Below are 19,885 nucleotides of genomic sequence, written 5' to 3'. Positions count from 1 at the left end.
TTGACTGGGAAATTTGCTTGTCTGAATCAAAATATAAGTCTGAAAAGACAATACAACACTGCCAAAACCAAAAGAGTGTGTCAGGAATGGTCAAATTCAGTTTTGAAAGGTATTCTTTCATTGGAAACTTTGCGTTAAACGGAGTGCTGAATGAATGTACGTTGAGGCTTAAGTGGCCTAAAAGTCTGAGACAACTAATACATTTTGGCTTTATTTGTTAATAAGCCTTGGATTTTAAAGCCCATGGCAAGAGTTTGCAAGTTAAATCAGGTTCTTTCTAACTGCTGCTTGTCGGGCAATTCAGACACCATTCCTTTTTAGAGCAAAGCACTGTATACAGCCATATAGGTCAGAAAAAACTGTTTAGAAAACATTGAAAGAACTATATTCCTAAGTATCCTTTCAGCCCTAAAACACAGCCATGCCATCAAAAACTGTCTACATTGTACGGGAATAAAACCCTAACCCTAGCTTCGGGTTTTGCTAGTTAGGGTTCGGGTTCAAATATTTCTCAAAGACCATTTTCTCAATATTCCACTCATTTGACTGGGAAATTTGCTTGTCTGAATCAAAATATAAGTCTGAAAAGACAATACAACACTGCCAAAACCAAAAGAGTGTGTCAGGAATGGTCAAATTCAGTTTTGAAAGGTATTCTTTCATTGGAAACTTTGCGTTAAACGGAGTGCTGAATGAATGTACGTTGAGGCTTAAGTGGCCTAAAAGTCTGAGACAACTAATACATTTTGGCTTTATTTGTTAATAAGCCTTGGATTTTAAAGCCCATGGCAAGAGTTTGCAAGTTAAATCAGGTTCTTTCTAACTGTTGCTTGTGGGGCAATTCAGACACCATTCCTGTTTGGAGCAAAGCACTGTATACAGCCATATAGGTCAGAAAAAAATGTTTAGAAAACATTGAAAGAACTATATTTCTAAGTATCCTTTCAGCCCTAAAACACAGCCATGCCATCAAAAACTGTCTACATTGTGTAGTGTTTCATAGCCGTTCAGGGAAGCCAAATATGTAACGTTGTGGCTCTCTGAAGGCACCAGTTCTGTAGGGTTTGGGCATTTACTGAGACAATTATCAATTGTAGCAGTAAATCACAAAGTTGATTCTTTTGATGGCTTTAGAATCCAACCATGCGACATAACTCAAACAACGCACACACACAGGTACTAATACACGAGGATACATTTATTAATACATAGAATATGCATATAAACCTAACAGATCTTATCGAGAGGGTTATCAGAATACAAAAGATATATATTCAATCAGTTACGAAGTGTTACACATATCAAGAGGACATACGTTCAGTATATCATTCATTAAGACCGTTTCATAAATGAACTTGGCTATAACTTCTACATTAGATACTCAAAACAAGTACATAACTCTTAGGAATTAAATTGATATCAACTGGTTGGGATAACAATTGAATTCTCGAGCTGTAATGCATTGAAGTTGAATACTCATCCAATCTCTGGGGATTCAGATCTCTTGCGGGCACAAAGAAACAGTTGCAGGCTGTTGCTGTCCAATCCGCGCTCTCTGGCTCGGTGCCAGGTTGTGCTGTGCGGCTTGCGACGGTGCGCTGCTGATGCTCACTGACCGGCTAGTTAGTGTTGGCTTTAACTAGCAAAGTTTGTGCACAGGAGAAAAGATGACTGTGGGTCCCAGCAAATCAGGAAGAGGACCGGTTCGTTCCTGATGAAGCGCTAGTTCTGAATAGTGATTCAGCTGTCCACAGTTCCGACCTGTTCACGAGGCCTGCTGCTGGTTACTCTCTGGCAACCTCCACTCTAGACTCTTAGAACAAAGGAAAGTTCTGGCACTCGGACACACTGGCCGTTCCGTGGTTGTCCGGGCTGAGTCTCGGGATGGTCAGGAGGCGCGCTGCGAGAATGTCCTGCCCTTGGGAGCCTTCTGCTCCTGGGCCGTCCTGCCCTGGAATTCTCCTTTGAATTCCCTTTAGAACAGTCCACAGAATCCTCTCCAGAATCTTACTGAATCTCCCAGGCTCTCATTGAATCTGAATCTCCAGGCCTGTGTTGCCTGTTTTTACCTGGAGGAACTTCAGCTTGTTGATTGGCTGAAAGTTCCATGGGCATCAGAGTCCCACGTGGGTTACTCAGCCCTACCAGTCCCTGATTGGTTGATCAAGGTGAGATATGAGTCACTTAGTCCTGACACTTAGTAATGCAGTCCAGATGTCCATCCGGCACTCCCTAGACTGATAGGCGCCAGTGGATGACCATTGATCATGATAGCCAGACTTAGCTAAGTGCATCCCCCTTTGGGAGCTGTCCTAGGAAACCTTAAATCACCCTGCACTAATGGTCTCTCTGTGGCTGCACCACAGAGATGAACAGAGAAATGGGGCCTCATTTGGGAAGCTCAGAAACACTTAATTCTGCCTTATTATTAAGCCTCGCCGCTACAATTGCACGGGAATAAAACCCTAACCCTAGCTTCGGGTTTTGCTAGTTAGGGTTAGGGTTCAAATATTTCTCAAAGACCATTTTCTCAATATTCCACTCATTTGACTGGGAAATTTGCTTGTCTGAATCAAAATATAAGTCTGAAAAGACAATACAACACTGCCAAAACCAAAAGAGTGTGTCAGGAATGGTCAAATTCAGTTTTGAAAGGTATTCTTTCATTGGAAACTTTGCGTTAAACGGAGTGCTGAATGAATGTACGTTGAGGCTTAAGTGGCCTAAAAGTCTGAGACAACTAATACATTTTGGCTTTATTTGTTAATAAGCCTTGGATTTTAAAGCCCATGGCAAGTTTGCAAGTTAAATCAGGTTCTTTCTAACTGCTGCTTGTCGGGCAATTCAGACACCATTCCTTTTTGGAGCAAAGCACTGTATACAGCCATATAGGTCAGAAAAAAATGTTTAGAAAACATTGAAAGAACTATATTCCTAAGTATCCTTTCAGCCCTAAAACACAGCCATGCCATCAAAAACTGTCTACATTGTACGGGAATAAAACCCTAACCCTAGCTTCGGGTTTTGCTAGTTAGGGTTAGGGTTCAAATATTTCTCAAAGACCATTTTCTCAATATTCCACTCATTTGACTGGGAAATTTGCTTGTCTGAATCAAAATATAAGTCTGAAAAGACAATACAACACTGCCAAAACCAAAAGAGTGTGTCAGGAATGGTCAAATTCAGTTTTGAAAGGTATTCTTTCATTGGAAACTTTGCGTTAAACGGAGTGCTGAATGAATGTACGTTGAGGCTTAAGTGGCCTAAAAGTCTGAGACAACTAATACATTTTGGCTTTATTTGTTAATAAGCCTTGGATTTTAAAGCCCATGGCAAGTTTGCAAGTTAAATCAGGTTCTTTCTAACTGCTGCTTGTCGGGCAATTCAGACACCATTCCTTTTTGGAGCAAAGCACTGTATACAGCCATATAGGTCAGAAAAAAATGTTTAGAAAACATTGAAAGAACTATATTCCTAAGTATCCTTTCAGCCCTAAAACACAGCCATGCCATCAAAAACTGTCTACATTGTACGGGAATAAAACCCTAACCCTAGCTTCGGGTTTTGCTAGTTAGGGTTAGGGTTCAAATATTTCTCAAAGACCATTTTCTCAATATTCCACTCATTTGACTGGGAAATTTGCTTGTCTGAATCAAAATATAAGTCTGAAAAGACAATACAACACTGCCAAAACCAAAAGAGTGTGTCAGGAATGGTCAAATTCAGTTTTGAAAGGTATTCTTTCATTGGAAACTTTGCGTTAAACAGAGTGCTGAATGAATGTACGTTGAGGCTTAAGTGGCCTAAAAGTCTGAGACAACTAATACATTTTGGCTTTATTTGTTAATAAGCCTTGGATTTTAAAGCCCATGGCAAGAGTTTGCAAGTTAAATCAGGTTCTTTCTAACTGTTGCTTGTCGGGCAATTCAGACACCATTCCTGTTTGGAGCAAAGCACTGTATACAGCCATATAGGTCAGAAAAAAATGTTTAGAAAACATTGAAAGAACTATATTCCTAAGTATCCTTTCAGCCCTAAAACACAGCCATGCCATCAAAAACTGTCTACGTTGTACGGGAATAAAACCCTAACCCTAGCTTCGGGTTTTGCTAGTTAGGGTTAGGGTTCAAATATTTCTCAAAGACCATTTTCTCAATATTCCACTCATTTGACTGGGAAATTTGCTTGTCTGAATCAAAATATAAGTCTGAAAAGAGAATACAACACTGCCAAAACCAAAAGAGTGTGTCAGGAATGGTCAAATTCAGTTTTGAAAGGTATTCTTTCATTGGAAACTTTGCGTTAAACGGAGTGCTGAATGAATGTACATTGAGGCTTAAGTGGCCTAAAAGTCTGAGACAACTAATACATTTTGGCTTTATTTGTTAATAAGCCTTGGATTTTAAAGCCCATGGCAAGAGTTTACAAGTTAAGTCAGGTTCTTTCTAACTGTTGCTTGTCGGGCAATTCAGACACCATTCCTTTTTGGAGCAAAGCACTGTATACAGCCATATAGGTCAGAAAAAAATGTTTAGAAAACATGGAAAGAACTATATTCCTAAGTATCCTTTCAGCCTTAAAACACAGCCATGCCATCAAAAACTGTCTACATTGTACGGGATTAAAACCCTAACCCTAGCTTCGGGTTTTGCTAGTTAGGGTTAGGGTTCAAATATTTCTCAAAGACCATTTTCTCAATATTCCACTCATTTGACTGGGAAATTTGCTTGTCTGAATCAAAATATAAGTCTGAAAAGACAATACAACACTGCCAAAACCAAAAGAGTGTGTCAGGAATGGTCAAATTCAGTTTTGAAAGGTATTCTTTCATTGGAAACTTTGCGTTAAACGGAGTGCTGAATGAATGTACGTTGAGGCTTAAGTGGCCTAAAAGTCTGAGACAACTAATACATTTTGGCTTTATTTGTTAATAAGCCTTGAATTTTAAAGCCCATGGCAAGAGTTTGCAAGTTAAATCAGGTTCTTTCTAACTGCTGCTTGTCGGGCAATTCAGACACCATTCCTTTTTGGAGCAAAGCACTGTATACAGTCATATAGGTCAGAAAAAAATGTTTAGAAAACATTGAAAGAACTATATTCCTAAGTATCCTTTCAGCCCTAAAACACAGCCATGCCATCAAGAACTGTCTACATTGTACGGGAATAAAACCCTAACCCTAGCTTCGGGTTTTGCTAGTTAGGGTTAGGGTTCAAATATTTCTCAAAGACCATTTTCTCAATATTCCACTCATTTGACTGGGAAATTTGCTTGTCTGAATCAAAATATAAGTCTGAAAAGACAATACAACACTGCCAAAACCAAAAGAGTGTGTCAGGAATGGTCAAATTCAGTTTTGAAAGGTATTCTTTCATTGGAAACTTTGCGTTAAACGGAGTGCTGAATGAATGTACGTTGAGGCTTAAGTGGCCTAAAAGTCTGAGACAACTAATACATTTTGGCTTTATTTGTTAATAAGCCTTGGATTTTAAAGCCCATGGCAAGAGTTTGCAAGTTAAATCAGGTTCTTTCTAACTGTTGCTTGTCGGGCAATTCAGACACCATTCCTGTTTGGAGCAAAGCACTGTATACAGCCATATAGGTCAGAAAAAAATGTTTAGAAAACATTGAAAGAACTATATTCCTAAGTATCCTTTCAGCCCTAAAACACAGCCATGCCATCAAAAACTGTCTACATTGTACGGGAATAAAACCCTAACCCTAGCTTTGGGTTTTGCTAGTTAGGATTAGGGTTCAAATATTTCTCAAAGACCATTTTCTCAATATTCCACTCATTTGACTGGGAAATTTGCTTGTCTGAATCAAAATATAAGTCTGAAAAGACAATACAACACTGCCAAAACCAAAAGAGTGTGTCAGGAATGGTCAAATTCAGTTTTGAAAGGTATTCTTTCATTGGAAACTTTGCGTTAAACGGAGTGCTGAATGAATGTACGTTGAGGCTTAAGTGGCCTAAAAGTCTGAGACAACTAATACATTTTGGCTTTATTTGTTAATAAGCCTTGGATTTTAAAGCCCATGGCAAGAGTTTGCAAGTTAAATCAGGTTCTTTCTAACTGCTGCTTGTCGGGCAATTCAGACACCATTCCTTTTTAGAGCAAAGCACTGTATACAGCCATATAGGTCAGAAAAAACTGTTTAGAAAACATTGAAAGAACTATATTCCTAAGTATCCTTTCAGCCCTAAAACACAGCCATGCCATCAAAAACTGTCTACGTTGTACGGGAATAAAACCCTAACCCTAGCTTCGGGTTTTGCTAGTTAGGGTTAGGGTTCAAATATTTCTCAAAGACCATTTTCTCAATATTCCACTCATTTGACTGGGAAATTTGCTTGTCTGAATCAAAATATAAGTCTGAAAAGACAATACAACACTGCCAAAACCAAAAGAGTGTGTCAGGAATGGTCAAATTCAGTTTTGAAAGGTATTCTTTCATTGGAAACTTTGCGTTAAACGGAGTGCTGAATGAATGTACGTTGAGGCTTAAGTGGCCTAAAAGTCTGAGACAACTAATACATTTTGGCTTTATTTGTTAATAAGCCTTGGATTTTAAAGCCCATGGCAAGAGTTTACAAGTTAAGTCAGGTTCTTTCTAACTGTTGCTTGTCGGGCAATTCAGACACCATTCCTTTTTGGAGCAAAGCACTGTATACAGCCATATAGGTCAGAAAAAAATGTTTAGAAAACATTGAAAGAACTATATTCCTAAGTATCCTTTCAGCCCTAAAACACAGCCATGCCATCAAAAACTGTCTTCATTGTACGGAAATAAAACCCTAACCCTAGCTTCGGGTTTTGCTAGTTAGGGTTAGGGTTCAAATAATTCTCAAAGACCATTTTCTCAATATTCCACTCATTTGACTGGGAAATTTGCTTGTCTGAATCAAAATATAAGTCTGAAAAGACAATACAACACTGCCAAAACCAAAAGAGTGTGTCAGGAATGGTCAAATTCAGTTTTGAAAGGTATTCTTTCATTGGAAACTTTGCGTTAAACGGACTGCTGAATGAATGTACGTTGAGGCTTAAGTGGCCTAAAAGTCTGAGACAACTAATACATTTTGGCTTTATTTGTTAATAAGCCTTGGATTTTAAAGCCCATGGCAAGAGTTTGCAAGTTAAATCAGGTTCTTTCTAACTGCTGCTTGTCGGGCAATTCAGACACCATTCCTTTTTGGAGCAAAGCACTGTATACAGCCATATAGGTCAGAAAAAAATGTTTAGGAAACATTGAAAGAACTATATTCCTAAGTATCCTTTCAGCCCTAAAACACAGCCATGCCATCAAAAACTGTCTACATTGTACGGGAATAAAACCCTAACCCTAGCTTCGGGTTTTGCTAGTTAGGGTTAGGGTTCAAATATTTCTCAAAGACCATTTTCTCAATATTCCACTCATTTGACTGGGAAATCTGCTTGTCTGAATCAAAATATAAGTCTGAAAAGACAATACAACACTGCCAAAACCAAAAGAGTGTGTCAGGAATGGTCAAATTCAGTTTTGAAAGGTATTCTTTCATTGGAAACTTTGTGTTAAACGGAGTGCTGAATGAATGTACGTTGAGGCTTAAGTGGCCTAAAAGTCTGAGACAACTAATACATTTTGGCTTTATTTGTTAATGAGCCTTGGATTTTAAAGCCCATGGCAAGAGTTTACAAGTTAAATCAGGTTCTTTCTAACTGCTGCTTGTCGGGCAATTCAGACACCATTCCTTTTTGGAGCAAAGCACTGTATACAGCCATATAGGTCAGAAAAAAATGTTTAGAAAACATTGAAAGAACTATATTCCTAAGTATCCTTTCAGCCCTAAAACACAGCCATGCCATCAAAAACTGTCTACATTGTACGGGAATAAAACCCTAACCCTAGCTTCGGGTTTTGCTAGTTAGGGTTAGGGTTCAAATATTTCTCAAAGACCATTTTCTCAATATTCCACTCATTTGACTGGGAAATTTGCTTGTCTGAATCAAAATATAAGTCTGAAAAAACAATACAACACAGCCAAAACCAAAAGAGTGTGTCAGGAATGGTCAAATTCAGTTTTGAAAGGTATTCTTTCATTGGAAACTTTGCGTTAAACGGAGTGCTGAATGAATGTACGTTGAGGCTTAAGTGGCCTAAAAGTCTGAGACAACTAATACATTTTGGCTTTATTTGTTAATAAGCCTTGGATTTTAAAGCCCATGGCAAGAGTTTGCAAGTTAAATCAGGTTCTTTCTAACTGTTGCTTGTCGGGCAATTCAGACACCATTCCTGTTTGGAGCAAAGCACTGTATACAGCCATATAGGTCAGAAAAAAATGTTTAGAAAACATTGAAAGAACTATATTCCTAAGTATCCTTTCAGCCCTAAAACACAGCCATGCCATCAAAAACTGTCTACGTTGTACGGGAATAAAACCCTAACCCTAGCTTCGGGTTTTGCTAGTTAGGGTTAGGGTTCAAATATTTCTCAAAGACCATTTTCTCAATATTCCACTCATTTGACTGGGAAATTTGCTTGTCTGAATCAAAATATAAGTCTGAAAAGACAATACAACACTGCCAAAACCAAAAGAGTGTGTCAGGAATGGTCAAATTCAGTTTTGAAAGGTATTCTTTCATTGGAAACTTTGCGTTAAACGGAGTGCTGAATGAATGTACATTGAGGCTTAAGTGGCCTAAAAGTCTGAGACAACTAATACATTTTGGCTTTATTTGTTAATAAGCCTTGGATTTTAAAGCCCATGGCAAGAGTTTGCAAGTTAAATCAGGTTCTTTCCAACTGCTGCTTGTCGGGCAATTCAGACACCATTCGTTTTTGGAGCAAAGCACTGTATACAGCCATATAGGTCAGAAAAAAATGTTTAGAAAACATTGAAAGAACTATATTCCTAAGTATCCTTTCAGCCCTAAAACACAGCCATGCCATCAAAAACTGTCTTCATTGTACGGAAATAAAACCCTAACCCTAGCTTCGGGTTTTGCTAGTTAGGGTTAGGGTTCAAATAATTCTCAAAGACCATTTTCTCAATATTCCACTCATTTGACTGGGAAATTTGCTTGTCTGAATCAAAATATAAGTCTGAAAAGACAATACAACACTGCCAAAACCAAAAGAGTGTGTCAGGAATGGTCAAATTCAGTTTTGAAAGGTATTCTTTCATTGGAAACTTTGCGTTAAACGGACTGCTGAATGAATGTACGTTGAGGCTTAAGTGGCCTAAAAGTCTGAGACAACTAATACATTTTGGCTTTATTTGTTAATAAGCCTTGGATTTTAAAGCCCATGGCAAGAGTTTGCAAGTTAAATCAGGTTCTTTCTAACTGCTGCTTGTCGGGCAATTCAGACACCATTCCTTTTTGGAGCAAAGCACTGTATACAGCCATATAGGTCAGAAAAAATGTTTAGGAAACATTGAAAGAACTATATTCCTAAGTATCCTTTCAGCCCTAAAACACAGCCATGCCATCAAAAACTGTCTACATTGTACGGGAATAAAACCCTAACCCTAGCTTCGGGTTTTGCTAGTTAGGGTTAGGGTTCAAATATTTCTCAAAGACCATTTTCTCAATATTCCACTCATTTGACTGGGAAATTTGCTTGTCTGAATCAAAATATAAGTCTGAAAAGACAATACAACACTGCCAAAACCAAAAGAGTGTGTCAGGAATGGTCAAATTCAGTTTTGAAAGGTATTCTTTCATTGGAAACTTTGCGTTAAACAGAGTGCTGAATGAATGTACGTTGAGGCTTAAGTGGCCTAAAAGTCTGAGACAACTAATACATTTTGGCTTTATTTGTTAATAAGCCTTGGATTTTAAAGCCCATGGCAAGAGTTTACAAGTTAAGTCAGGTTCTTTCTAACTGTTGCTTGTCGGGCAATTCAGACACCATTCCTTTTTGGAGCAAAGCACTGTATACAGCCATATAGGTCAGAAAAAAATGTTTAGAAAACATTGAAAGAACTATATTCCTAAGTATCCTTTCAGCCCTAAAACACAGCCATGCCATCAAAAACTGTCTTCATTGTACGGAAATAAAACCCTAACCCTAGCTTCGGGTTTTGCTAGTTAGGGTTAGGGTTCAAATAATTCTCAAAGACCATTTTCTCAATATTCCACTCATTTGACTGGGAAATTTGCTTGTCTGAATCAAAATATAAGTCTGAAAAGACAATACAACACTGCCAAAACCAAAAGAGTGTGTCAGGAATGGTCAAATTCAGTTTTGAAAGGTATTCTTTCATTGGAAACTTTGCGTTAAACGGACTGCTGAATGAATGTACGTTGAGGCTTAAGTGGCCTAAAAGTCTGAGACAACTAATACATTTTGGCTTTATTTGTTAATAAGCCTTGGATTTTAAAGCCCATGGCAAGAGTTTGCAAGTTAAATCAGGTTCTTTCTAACTGCTGCTTGTCGGGCAATTCAGACACCATTCCTTTTTGGAGCAAAGCACTGTATACAGCCATATAGGTCAGAAAAAAATGTTTAGGAAACATTGAAAGAACTATATTCCTAAGTATCCTTTCAGCCCTAAAACACAGCCATGCCATCAAAAACTGTCTACATTGTACGGGAATAAAACCCTAACCCTAGCTTCGGGTTTTGCTAGTTAGGGTTAGGGTTCAAATATTTCTCAAAGACCATTTTCTCAATATTCCACTCATTTGACTGGGAAATTTGCTTGTCTGAATCAAAATATAAGTCTGAAAAGACAATACAACACTGCCAAAACCAAAAGAGTGTGTCAGGAATGGTCAAATTCAGTTTTGAAAGGTATTCTTTCATTGGAAACTTTGCGTTAAACGGAGTGCTGAATGAATGTACGTTGAGGCTTAAGTGGCCTAAAAGTCTGAGACAACTAATACATTTTGGCTTTATTTGTTAATAAGCCTTGGATTTTAAAGCCCATGGCAAGAGTTTGCAAGTTAAATCAGGTTCTTTCTAACTGCTGCTTGTCGGGCAATTCAGACACCATTCCTTTTTGGAGCAAAGCACTGTATACAGCCATATAGGTCAGAAAAAAATGTTTAGAAAACATTGAAAGAACTATATTCCTAAGTATCCTTTCAGCCCTAAAACACAGCCATGCCATCAAAAACTGTCTACATTGTACGGGAATAAAACCCTAACCCTAGCTTCGGGTTTTGCTAGTTAGGGTTAGGGTTCAAATATTTCTCAAAGACCATTTTCTCAATATTCCACTCATTTGACTGGGAAATTTGCTTGTCTGAATCAAAATATAAGTCTGAAAAAACAATACAACACAGCCAAAACCAAAGGAGTGTGTCAGGAATGGTCAAATTCAGTTTTGAAAGGTATTCTTTCATTGGAAACTTTGCGTTAAACGGAGTGCTGAATGAATGTACGTTGAGGCTTAAGTGGCCTAAAAGTCTGAGACAACTAATACATTTTGGCTTTATTTGTTAATAAGCCTTGGATTTTAAAGCCCATGGCAAGAGTTTGCAAGTTAAATCAGGTTCTTTCTAACTGTTGCTTGTCGGGCAATTCAGACACCATTCCTTTTTGGAGCAAAGCAATGTATACAGCCATATAGGTCAGAAAAAAATGTTTAGAAAACATTGAAAGAACTATATTCCTAAGTATCCTTTCAGCCTTAAAACACAGCCATGCCATCAAAAACTGTCTACATTGTACGGGATTAAAACCCTAACCCTAGCTTCGGGTTTTGCTAGTTAGGGTTAGGGTTCAAATATTTCTCAAAGACCATTTTCTCAATATTCCACTCATTTGACTGGGAAATTTGCTTGTCTGAATCAAAATATAAGTCTGAAAAGACAATACAACACTGCCAAAACCAAAAGAGTGTGTCAGGAATGGTCAAATTCAGTTTTGAAAGGTATTCTTTCATTGGAAACTTTGCGTTAAACGGACTGCTGAATGAATGTACGTTGAGGCTTAAGTGGCCTAAAAGTCTGAGACAACTAATACATTTTGGCTTTATTTGTTAATAAGCCTTGGATTTTAAAGCCCATGGCAAGAGTTTGCAAGTTAAATCAGGTTCTTTCTAACTGCTGCTTGTCGGGCAATTCAGACACCATTCCTTTTTGGAGCAAAGCACTGTATACAGCCATATAGGTCAGAAAAAAATGTTTAGAAAACATTGAAAGAACTATATTCCTAAGTATCCTTTCAGCCCTAAAACACAGCCATGCCATCAAAAACTGTCTACATTGTACGGGAATAAAACCCTAACCCTAGCTTCGGGTTTTGCTAGTTAGGGTTAGGGTTCAAATATTTCTCAAAGACCATTTTCTCAATATTCCACTCATTTGACTGGGAAATTTGCTTGTCTGAATCAAAATATAAGTCTGAAAAAACAATACAACACAGCCAAAACCAAAGGAGTGTGTCAGGAATGGTCAAATTCAGTTTTGAAAGGTATTCTTTCATTGGAAACTTTGCGTTAAACGGAGTGCTGAATGAATGTACGTTGAGGCTTAAGTGGCCTAAAAGTCTGAGACAACTAATACATTTTGGCTTTATTTGTTAATAAGCCTTGGATTTTAAAGCCCATGGCAAGAGCTTGCAAGTTAAATCAGGTTCTTTCTAACTGTTGCTTGTCGGGCAATTCAGACACCATTCCTTTTTGGAGCAAAGCAATGTATACAGCCATATAGGTCAGAAAAAAATGTTTAGAAAACATTGAAAGAACTATATTCCTAAGTATCCTTTCAGCCTTAAAACACAGCCATGCCATCAAAAACTGTCTACATTGTACGGGATTAAAACCCTAACCCTAGCTTCGGGTTTTGCTAGTTAGGGTTAGGGTTCAAATATTTCTCAAAGACCATTTTCTCAATATTCCACTCATTTGACTGGGAAATTTGCTTGTCTGAATCAAAATATAAGTCTGAAAAGACAATACAACACTGCCAAAACCAAAAGAGTGTGTCAGGAATGGTCAAATTCAGTTTTGAAAGGTATTCTTTCATTGGAAACTTTGCGTTAAACGGAGTGCTGAATGAATGTACGTTGAGGCTTAAGTGGCCTAAAAGTCTGAGACAACTAATACATTTTGGCTTTATTTGTTAATAAGCCTTGAATTTTAAAGCCCATGGCAAGAGTTTGCAAGTTAAATCAGGTTCTTTCCAACTGCTGCTTGTCGGGCAATTCAGACACCATTCCTTTTTGGAGCAAAGCACTGTATACAGCCATATAGGTCAGAAAAAAATGTTTAGAAAACATTGAAAGAACTATATTCCTAAGTATCCTTTCAGCCCTAAAACACAGCCATGCCATCAAAAACTGTCTTCATTGTACGGAAATAAAACCCTAACCCTAGCTTCGGGTTTTGCTAGTTAGGGTTAGGGTTCAAATAATTCTCAAAGACCATTTTCTCAATATTCCACTCATTTGACTGGGAAATTTGCTTGTCTGAATCAAAATATTAGTCTGAAAAGACAATACAACACTGCCAAAACCAAAAGAGTGTGTCAGGAATGGTCAAATTCAGTTTTGAAAGGTATTCTTTCATTGGAAACTTTGCGTTAAACGGAGTGCTGAATGAATGTACGTTGAGGCTTAAGTGGCCTAAAAGTCTGAGACAACTAATACATTTTGGCTTTATTTGTTAATAAGCCTTGGATTTTAAAGCCCATGGCAAGAGTTTGCAAGTTAAATCAGGTTCTTTCTAACTGCTGCTTGTCGGGCAATTCAGACACCATTCCTTTTTGGAGCAAAGCACTGTATACAGCCATATAGGTCAGAAAAAAATGTTTAGGAAACATTGAAAGAACTATATTCCTAAGTATCCTTTCAGCCCTAAAACACAGCCATGCCATCAAAAACTGTCTACACTGTACGGGAATAAAACCCTAACCCTAGCTTCGGGTTTTGCTAGTTAGGGTTAGGGTTCAAATATTTCTCAAAGACCATTTTCTCAATATTCCACTCATTTGACTGGGAAATTTGCTTGTCTGAATCAAAATATAAGTCTGAAAAGACAATACAACACTGCCAAAACCAAAAGAGTGTGTCAGGAATGGTCAAATTCAGTTTTGAAAGGTATTCTTTCATAGGAAACTTTGCGTTAAACGGAGTGCTGAATGAATGTACGTTGAGGCTTAAGTGGCCTAAAAGTCTGAGACAACTAATACATTTTGGCTTTATTTGTTAATAAGCCTTGGATTTTAAAGCCCATGGCAAGAGTTTACAAGTTAAGTCAGGTTCTTTCTAACTGTTGCTTGTCGGGCAATTCAGACACCATTCCTTTTTGGAGCAAAGCACTGTATACAGCCATATAGGTCAGAAAAAAATGTTTCGAAAACATGGAAAGAACTATATTCCTAAGTATCCTTTCAGCCTTAAAACACAGCCATGCCATCAAAAACTGTCTACATTGTACGGGATTAAAACCCTAACCCTAGCTTCGGGTTTTGCTAGTTAGGGTTAGGGTTCAAATATTTCTCAAAGACCATTTTCTCAATATTCCACTCATTTGACTGGGAAATTTGCTTGTCTGAATCAAAATATAAGTCTGAAAAGACAATACAACACTGCCAAAACCAAAAGAGTGTGTCAGGAATGGTCAAATTCAGTTTTGAAAGGTATTCTTTCATTGGAAACTTTGCGTTAAACGGAGTGCTGAATGAATGTACGTTGAGGCTTAAGTGGCCTAAAAATCTGAGACAACTAATACATTTTGGTTTTATTTGTTAATAAGCCTTGGATTTTAAAGCCCATGGCAAGAGTTTGCAAGTTAAATCAGGTTCTTTCTAACTGCTGCTTGTCGGGCAATTCAGACACCATTCCTTTTTGGAGCAAAGCACTGTATACAGCCATATAGGTCAGAAAAAAATGTTTAGAAAACATTGAAAGAACTATATTCCTAAGTATCCTTTCAGCCCTAAAACACAGCCATGCCATCAAAAACTGTCTACATTGTACGGGAATAAAACCCTAACCCTAGCTTCGGGTTTTGCTAGTTAGGGTTAGGGTTAAAATATTTCTCAAATACCATTTTCTCAATATTCCACTCATTTGACTGGGAAATTTGCTTGTCTGAATCAAAATATAAGTCTGAAAAGACAATACAACACTGCCAAAACCAAAAGAGTGTGTCAGGAATGGTCAAATTCAGTTTTGAAAGGTATTCTTTCATTGGAAACTTTGCAATAAACGGAGTGCTGAATGAATGTACGTTGAGGCTTAAGTGGCCTAAAAGTCTGAGACAACTAATACATTTTGGCTTTATTTGTTAATAAGCCTTGGATTTTAAAGCCCATGGCAAGAGTTTGCAAGTTAAATCAGGTTCTTTCTAACTGCTGCTTGTCGGGCAATTCAGACACCATTCCTTTTTGGAGCAAAGCACTGTATACAGCCATATAGGTCAGAAAAAAATGTTTAGAAAACATTGAAAGAACTATATTCCTAAGTATCCTTTCAGCCCTAAAACACAGCCATGCCATCAAAAACTGTCTACATTGTACGGGAATAAAACCCTAACCCTAGCTTCGGGTTTTGCTAGTTAGGGTTAGGGTTAAAATATTTCTCAAAGACCATTTTCTCAATATTTCACTCATTTGACTGGGAAATTTGCTTGTCTGAATCAAAATATAAGTCTGTAAAGACAATACAACACAGCCAAAACCAAAAGAGTGTGTCAGGAATGGTCAAATTCAGTTTTGAAAGGTATTCTTTCATTGGAAACTTTGCGTTAAACGGAGTGCTGAATGAATGTACGTTGAGGCTTAAGTGGCCTAAAAGTCTGAGACAACTAATACATTTTGGCGTTATTTGTTAATAAGCCTTGGATTTTAAAGCCCATGGCAAGAGTTTGCAAGTTAAATCAGGTTCTTTCTAACTGCTGCTTGTCGGGCAATTCAGACACCATTCCTTTTTGGAGCAAAGCACTGTATACAGCCATATAGGTCAGAAAAAAATGTTTAGAAAACATTGAAAGAACTATATTCCTAAGTATCCTTTCAGCCCTAAAACACAGCTATGCCATCAAAAACTGTCTACATTGTACGGGAATAAAACCCTAACCCTAGCTTCGGGTTTTGCTAGTTAGGGTTAGGGTTCAAATATTTCTCAAAGACCATTTTCTCAATATTCCACTCATTTGACTGGGAAATTTGCTTGTCTGAATCAAAATATAAGTCTGAAAAGACAATACAACACTGCCAAAACCAAAAGAGTGTGTCAGGAATGGTCAAATTCAGTTTTGAAAGGTATTCTTTCATTGGAAACTTTGCGTTAAACGGAGTGCTGAATGAATGTACGTTGAGGCTTAAGTGGCCTAAAAGTCTGAGACAACTAATACATTTTGGCTTTATTTGTTAATGAGCCTTGGATTTTAAAGCCCATGGCAAGAGTTTACAAGTTAAATCAGGTTCTTTCTAACTGCTGCTTGTCGGGCAATTCAGACACCATTCCTTTTTGGAGCAAAGCACTGTATACAGCCATATAGGTCAGAAAAAAATGTTTAGAAAACATTGAAAGAACTATATTCCTAAGTATCCTTTCAGCCCTAAAACACAGCCATGCCATCAAAAACTGTCTACATTGTACGGGAATAAAACCCTAACCCTAGCTTCGGGTTTTGCTAGTTAGGGTTAGGGTTCAAATATTTCTCAAAGACCATTTTCTCAATATTCCACTCATTTGACTGGGAAATTTGCTTGTCTGAATCAAAATATAAGTCTGAAAAAACAATACAACACAGCCAAAACCAAAAGAGTGTGTCAGGAATGGTCAAATTCAGTTTTGAAAGGTATTCTTTCATTGGAAACTTTGCGTTAAACGGAGTGCTGAATGAATGTACGTTGAGGCTTAAGTGGCCTAAAAGTCTGAGACAACTAATACATTTTGGCTTTATTTGTTAATAAGCCTTGGATTTTAAAGCCCATGGCAAGAGTTTGCAAGTTAAATCAGGTTCTTTCTAACTGTTGCTTGTCGGGCAATTCAGACACCATTCCTGTTTGGAGCAAAGCACTGTATACAGCCATATAGGTCAGAAAAAAATGTTTAGAAAACATTGAAAGAACTATATTCCTAAGTATCCTTTCAGCCCTAAAACACAGCCATGCCATCAAAAACTGTCTACGTTGTACGGGAATAAAACCCTAACCCTAGCTTCGGGTTTTGCTAGTTAGGGTTAGGGTTCAAATATTTCTCAAAGACCATTTTCTCAATATTCCACTCATTTGACTGGGAAATTTGCTTGTCTGAATCAAAATATAAGTCTGAAAAGACAATAGAACACTGCCAAAACCAAAAGAGTGTGTCAGGAATGGTCAAATTCAGTTTTGAAAGGTATTCTTTCATTGGAAACTTTGCGTTAAACGGAGTGCTGAATGAATGTACATTGAGGCTTAAGTGGCCTAAAAGTCTGAGACAACTAATACATTTTGGCTTTATTTGTTAATAAGCCTTGGATTTTAAAGCCCATGGCAAGAGTTTGCAAGTTAAATCAGGTTCTTTCCAACTGCTGCTTGTCGGGCAATTCAGACACCATTCGTTTTTGGAGCAAAGCACTGTATACAGCCATATAGGTCAGAAAAAAATGTTTAGAAAACATTGAAAGAACTATATTCCTAAGTATCCTTTCAGCCCTAAAACACAGCCATGCCATCAAAAACTGTCTTCATTGTACGGAAATAAAACCCTAACCCTAGCTTCGGGTTTTGCTAGTTAGGGTTAGGGTTCAAATATTTCTCAAAGACCATTTTCTCAATATTCCACTCATTTGACTGGGAAATTTGCTTGTCTGAATCAAAATATAAGTCTGAAAAGACAATACAACACTGCCAAAACCAAAAGAGTGTGTCAGGAATGGTCAAATTCAGTTTTGAAAGGTATTCTTTCATTGGAAACTTTGCGTTAAACAGAGTGCTGAATGAATGTACGTTGAGGCTTAAGTGGCCTAAAAGTCTGAGACAACTAATACATTTTGGCTTTATTTGTTAATAAGCCTTGGATTTTAAAGCCCATGGCAAGAGTTTGCAAGTTAAATCAGGTTCTTTCTAACTGTTGCTTGTCGGGCAATTCAGACACCATTCCTGTTTGGAGCAAAGCACTGTATACAGCCATATAGGTCAGAAAAAAATGTTTAGAAAACATTGAAAGAACTATATTCCTAAGTATCCTTTCAGCCCTAAAACACAGCCATGCCATCAAAAACTGTCTACGTTGTACGGGAATAAAACCCTAACCCTAGCTTCGGGTTTTGCTAGTTAGGGTTAGGGTTCAAATATTTCTCAAAGACCATTTTCTCAATATTCCACTCATTTGACTGGGAAATTTGCTTGTCTGAATCAAAATATAAGTCTGAAAAGACAATACAACACTGCCAAAACCAAAAGAGTGTGTCAGGAATGGTCAAATTCAGTTTTGAAAGGTATTCTTTCATTGGAAACTTTGCGTTAAACGGAGTGCTGAATGAATGTACGTTGAGGCTTAAGTGGCCTAAAAGTCTGAGACAACTAATACATTTTGGCTTTATTTGTTAATAAGCCTTGGATTTTAAAGCCCATGGCAAGAGTTTACAAGTTAAGTCAGGTTCTTTCTAACTGTTGCTTGTCGGGCAATTCAGACACCATTCCTTTTTGGAGCAAAGCACTGTATACAGCCATATAGGTCAGAAAAAAATGTTTAGAAAACATTGAAAGAACTATATTCCTAAGTATCCTTTCAGCCCTAAAACACAGCCATGCCATCAAAAACTGTCTTCATTGTACGGGAATAAAACCCTAACCCTAGCTTCGGGTTTTGCTAGTTAGGGTTAGGGTTCAAATATTTCTCAAAGACCATTTTCTCAATATTCCACTCATTTGACTGGGAAATTTGCTTGTCTGAATCAAAATATAAGACTGAAAAAACAATACAACACAGCCAAAACCAAAGGAGTGTGTCAAGAATGGTCAAATTCAGTTTTGAAAGGTATTCTTTCATTGGAAACTTTGCGTTAAACGGAGTGCTGAATGAATGTACGTTGAGGCTTAAGTGGCCTAAAAGTCTGAGACAACTAATACATTTTGGCTTTATTTGTTAATAAGCCTTGGATTTTAAAGCCCATGGCAAGAGTTTGCAAGTTAAATCAGGTTCTTTCCAACTGCTGCTTGTCGGGCAATTCAGACACCATTCCTTTTTGGAGCAAAGCACTGTATACAGCCATATAGGTCAGAAAAAAATGTTTAGAAAACATTGAAAGAACTATATTCCTAAGTATCCTTTCAGCCCTAAAACACAGCCATGCCATCAAAAACTGTCTTCATTGTACGGAAATAAAACCCTAACCCTAGCTTCGGGTTTTGCTAGTTAGGGTTAGGGTTCAAATAATTCTCAAAGACCATTTTCTCAATATTCCACTCATTTGACTGGGAAATTTGCTTGTCTGAATCAAAATATAAGTCTGAAAAGACAATACAACACTGCCAAAACCAAAAGAGTGTGTCAGGAATGGTCAAATTCAGTTTTGAAAGGTATTCTTTCATTGGAAACTTTGCGTTAAACGGAGTGCTGAATGAATGTACGTTGAGGCTTAAGTGGCCTAAAAGTCTGAGACAACTAATACATTTTGGCTTTATTTGTTAATAAGCCTTGGATTTTAAAGCCCATGGCAAGAGTTTGCAAGTTAAATCAGGTTCTTTCTAACTGCTGCTTGTCGGGCAATTCAGACACCATTCCTTTTTGGAGCAAAGCACTGTATACAGCCATATAGGTCAGAAAAAAATGTTTAGAAAACATTGAAAGAACTATATTCCTAAGTATCCTTTCAGCCCTAAAACACAGCCATGCCATCAAAAACTGTCTACATTGTACGGGAATAAAACCCTAACCCTAGCTTCGGGTTTTGCTAGTTAGGGTTAGGGTTCAAATATTTCTCAAAGACCATTTTCTCAATATTCCACTCAT

Source organism: Atractosteus spatula, chromosome 6 (assembly GCF_055471065.1).
Source record: "Atractosteus spatula isolate fAtrSpa1 chromosome 6, fAtrSpa1.hap1, whole genome shotgun sequence".
NCBI lineage: Eukaryota > Metazoa > Chordata > Actinopteri > Semionotiformes > Lepisosteidae > Atractosteus > Atractosteus spatula.
The sequence above is the reverse complement of the archived record's forward strand: the minus strand, read 5'-3'. Positions refer to the sequence as shown.